The following is a 5,559-nucleotide window of genomic DNA, read 5'->3' on the forward strand; positions in this document are numbered from 1 at the left end:
CAGAAATAAACATGTTTCCTTGGCTGTATGTGCAGCCTAGTTGTTCTTTTCTTGTCTTGCTGCCTACACTGAGTGCATTCCTACACAGGGTGTCTGATCCAATGTTTTGTTTTTGTGACTTTGCTCCTTACTGAATATTACATGCTTGGTGCCATGGCCTACGACAGGTACATGGCAATCTGCAATCCCCTGTATTACAACAGCAGAATGTCCAGGCCACTTTGCACCTGCCTGGTCACTTTCCTCTACCTCTGTGGTTCTATGCTGTGCACAATGCAGGTAACATAGACCTCTCGCTTCTCCTTTTGTGGACCCAACACTATCAAACATCTCTACTATGCTGACACATCCCTCTTAATGTTGACATGTTCTGACACTTACACAAAGCCATGCACTTTTTCCTCAGTCACTTGTCTTTTGCAGATGTGTGGTTCTCCTCTAACGTCACTCCTAAAATGTTGGAAAATTTGGTATCTGAGACCAAAACCATTTCCTACCCTGGTGTATAGTGCAGTGTTTTTCTCTTTGTTGCCTTTGTCCATGCGGAATTCTTCATCCTTGCTGTGATGGCCTTTGATAGATACATGGTAACTGGCAACCCTCTGCTCTATGTCAGCAGAAGGTCAAGGACTTTCTGTATTCAGTTGATCTCTTTCCCTTACATATATGGCTTCCTTATTAGTTTGATATCCACATTGTAGACCCATGGTTTGCACTTCTGTGGGAACATTGAGATCAACCATTTCTACTGTGCAGACCCAGCTGTCATCAAAACAGCCTGTGCGGGAAATTTCATTAAAGAATACACTATGCACACATTGGCAGGTCTCAACTTCTCGTATTCTTTATTAGTCATTGTCATCTCCTACATATTTATCATTATTGACATCCTAAGAATGCCCTCAGCAGAAGGAAGAAAGAAAGTCTTCTCCATGCGTGATCCTACTTGACAGCTGTCACCGTATTTTATGGAACTCTCTTCTTCATGTATCTCAGAAGTCCAACTGAAGAGTCTGTGGAACAGGGAAAAATTCTGGCTATATTTTACACCACAGAAATTCCTGTGTTGAATCCCATGATCTACAGTCTCAGGAACAAAGATATAAAGAGAGCCCTGAGTAAAGCAATCAGTAGAACATTTATGACTAAATAAAATAGAAAATTAAAATGTATGATGAGACTCATAGTTAATAGAAAGGGTGGAAATTAACCATTTCTTTTGAATAATTTTGAGTAAATTTGTTATTTATGTTTTCAGTGAATAGATAAGAATAATATATAATCAAAAACGAAATAATGGCATAAAGATAATACAAGCATATTGTAAACAAGACTCTCTGGGTCTATAAAATCTGACATGATGAAAACATGTTGACAATATCATCTACTCTTTTCCCTTTCACACAATGTCAAATTCAGTAGGTTATTTGGTAACTGGGAAAGTTTTTTCATGGCTCTTCCGTGTTTCACAAGTCCACTCCTTCAATTCTGATTTTAAAAGAACTGTTATGTTCTCTTCACCTAGAATCGGTGTTGGTTCAGAGTTATATGTTATTGTTTTAAAATGGTTAAATTGAATATGATTTCACCATAAGTCACTGTTATAATTGGAAACAACATCTCTGACAATGGTATATTTTATGAAAATATGTTTTAAACTCTGTTTAAACAATGTTAATCAGAATAACTATATACTAGATGAGTTTACATTTTCAAATGTATACTAATTAATTAAATTTCATTTATACGTGAACACAATTACAATCCCATGTTATCTATTTAAGATATTATTTATGTCTTATCTTACAATGACTATCAGAAAGTGATACTACAATCTCATTGTTGCTTTGGAATTTAGAATGTGTTTCCATAAATATACTTCAACAAGTTCTCTATAGAAAAGTTGAGGGAGATGTAGAGATATATTTACTCTTTCTTTTTTGTTGTTTTCTTTATGTTTTTTTTAAAGCATTTTTGGGGGTTTGATTATAGCAGAACTTAGCTGAACTCTTAGCAATTCTAGCACATGCATTTGTAACTAGTAATATGTGTCATATTTGACTTTAAAATTAACACATTATCACTGATATATAACAGATGTCTTATCCTTTGGCTTTTTACCATATTGCTGCCTCATTAACAAAATGCTTTTATTTGAAACACAAGAAAAATTTCAGGACACAAAAATCTGAGTTTGATTACGAATACACAAAATCTCTAATCTTCCTTGTTCGGATTCAAATTCTCTTTATTTTCTTTTATTTAACAATATATTATAAGGACATTTAAAAAATGAGGGTAGATTTTTCACTAGAAATGTAAAATTATGCCTTAATTTATATGCATATATGCATATAAATATATATATGCATACACATGTATACATCTATATGTGTATGTATATTTGTGTTTGTATCTTTGTGTTTGTGTGTGTTTCTGTGTAGTCAGCTTGATCAGTACTTTCCAGAACTTTCTAATTAGGAATTTCCCTCATGACAAAACTCCTAGTTATGTAAAATTACCAACATGAGTGTATCATTTATAATATTGCATACTACAATATTATATGCTATCTTTTTGTACTATATTATTTCCCCTTCCGCCACATTTAAGTTTATAACTCCAACCTGCCTGCTTCACCAACAACAGAACTCCTTTCTCTATTTAGCTATATCTTGATCATAGATTGTAAAACTTAGTCAATTTGAAAGTCAGAAAATGTCCTCATTATTGTAATGTAAATATGCCTAAGTACAAGTGAAGTCAAACATTATAACATATTCTTTGGGCATTTGAACTATTTTAATTTGTTTTGTTTTGTTTTGTCTATTTTTCTGTTGGACAATTCATATTTTTTGCAATGAAGTAATTGTTTTTCTAATAACTCTCTATTTTAAGAATGTTATTTCACTGTACATTAAGTTCCATGAGAGAAGAAACCATTTCTGTCTTGATCATCACTGTAATACCAGCATCATAAACTCTGCACATAGTAGGAATTTATTAAATATTTGTTAATTACATCAATGGACTATCTATTATATATGCCACATCTTTTGTTTAAAGCTATTGTCTTCTAATTTAGTTTATGATGTTTTAAAATATATTTATATTTTTAATGATTGTGTAGTCAGAGCAACTAAACTTTGTCTTGGCAGTGTCTTCATTAGTGTTATGATACAAAGATCCTTTTCCAAATGTAGGGAGGAAGAGTGATTTATGCTGTCCTCAAATCCGATCCTCTCTTCTTTTTCAGTGAAAAACAAAACAAACAAAAAGCTAGACATATTTCTCAGCTGCCCTTGCGGTTTCTGTCGCCAAGTGTCTGAGGTCTATCTAAGAAACTATAAGTGGAAGTGTAGTTGACCGCATCCAAGCCTGGCCATAAAAGTCTCTTTTGGTTCATTGTCTATTTTATCTTTTATTTTTCTGTCTGTTCACCAGTTCCAAACAAAAGTCTGTGAGGCCCCAGGGGATACTGTGGAGTCATAGGAAAAAGTTTGGCTCCTTGAATCACTGTAAGGAAGGTCTCATGCCAAGGTCTGCATTTGCCTGCTCTATGAGTGAGAAATAAACTTCTGCTGTGGTGAGCCAACAAAATTGAAGCGATTGTTATGTCCACTGGTGTTATTTTAACTAGTATGAACAGACTGCATAACCATTCACATAAAAGCTCATGTAATGCATTCACGTTTAAAATATTTACACTTAATTTAAATCATTTAGAATTAATTTTTGTATATGGTCTGAAGCAAGAATATAATATTAATTTTTGTAAAACATTAACCACCATTATTTATTTAATAATCTCTCTTTCCTTACTAATTTTAAAATGCCAATAACATTATATATAAACTTGTTTATATTTCCTTTGGTCTATTTCTCAGCATTCTTACCTGTTGTTTAATTAATTCACTCATTTATCTAACAAGTATTAGCTGAGTGCCTATTATGTACCAGGCACAGTTATAGTTACTTATTATTGAACAAAACAGAAAAAGAAATCCTTGATCTCATGAGGCTTATATTGCAGTGACATGACACATACATAAACAATCATCATAACACATAAGTAAGTCACGTGGTATGTTAGCGATCCTGCGAAAATGTAGAAAAAAATTATTGTAGGATAGAGCAAAGGAGAGACTCTGGCTTAAGCATGAGAGTGAAGGTAGATTTTGATAAGGTGATAGCTGAGCAAAAACCTCATGAAGCTGGTTTAGAGATTAACCATGCTGGTGCTTGATGGGCAGTGCTCTAGGCAGATGGAAAAGCCAGTGAAACGGCCTCATAATGCAAGCACTCAAGGAGTGTTCCAAGTACAGATTGGAAACCTTTGTGGCTGGAGTCCTGGGCAATGAGAAAATTAACGAGTGGCCAATTATCTAAGATCCTGTGAGCCATTGGAATGCCTTAACTCTGAGAACAATGGGAAGCTGAGGGAAGATTCTAAGCTAAGCAGCAATATGAAGTGACATGTTTTCAAAGGGCCACTTCAGTTTCTGAGTTTGGAATGGAGTATGGAGGCACTAGGGTGGGAGAAAGTTAGATAATTCAGGCAAGAGAGATGGTTGCTGGGACCTGTGTATAGCAGTGAAGGTGGTGAGGGGTCCTCTGATTCTGGAAATATTTTCAGTATAGATCTCGTGCTCCATAAGGTAGAGCTGCTGTTTGGAAGTGGTAGTCCTCCACAAATTCCCATCACTCCTGCATCTAAGTACTACAGTGTGAATAGTTCTCACCAGTGGAATGCAAGTATAATTTATACATGAAACTTCTAGACTGAGGTGTTTAAAAAATATAGATGGCATCCCTTTCCTTTCTTCAACATCTGACAGCTGGATATAGATGCTCAAGGTGCCTATGTAAAATGCACATTGTCCAGGGCAGAGGACCTGACAGCTTCAGATCCTGAAAGACAGCATTAAATAGAATCCTCTACCATGATCTGGAATAACTGTTTATAAATTTTATGAGTCAGAAATAAAATTCATAATGTTCTATGTTTTCATACTTTCTCTTTTTGTCGATTATACTAGCTAGTTTTAAATGTCCCGACCACAGATCTTCAAGGACTGTATCTTTGATTTTATTTTAGAATCAACTTTACTGTTTTCTGTTGTCAATTTCTGCTTTTATGGTTATGGTTATCATTTTTTAAATGTCTTTATATTTATTATTTTGACATTTGGAGTTAAATGCCTGAATGATTTAAATGATTGGAGTTAAATGCTTAAATGATCAGTTTACTCTTTTTCTTGTTTAGTAATGATAACTATTTGCAATTATATTTCAGATTTGAACCATATAATATATATATATATATTTTAATTTGTCATCAACCGTTCATTTTTTTTCTTTTTTTTTTTTTCAGTAACATTGGTTTATAACATTGTGTAAATTTCAGGTGTACATCATTATAATTCTATTTATGCATAGATTACATCATGTTCACTACCCAAATACTAATTACAATCTGTCATCACACACAGAACCATAATATATTTTGAAATGCATAACTCCTATTATGCTATGTTTTAAATTTAATTTTAGTTTTGC

The 5,559-nt window shown here is 33.7% G+C and overlaps 1 pseudogene; it reads left to right on the forward strand.

Annotated features, from left to right (window-relative positions):
* The first annotated feature begins 389 nt into the window (after window positions 1-389).
* On the forward strand, window positions 390-1,153 carry LOC131399289 (olfactory receptor 5M3-like; annotated as a pseudogene).
* The last annotated feature ends 4,406 nt before the right edge of the window (window positions 1,154-5,559 follow it).

This window comes from Diceros bicornis, chromosome 37 (genome assembly GCF_020826845.1).
Source record: "Diceros bicornis minor isolate mBicDic1 chromosome 37, mDicBic1.mat.cur, whole genome shotgun sequence".
Taxonomy (NCBI): domain Eukaryota; kingdom Metazoa; phylum Chordata; class Mammalia; order Perissodactyla; family Rhinocerotidae; genus Diceros; species Diceros bicornis.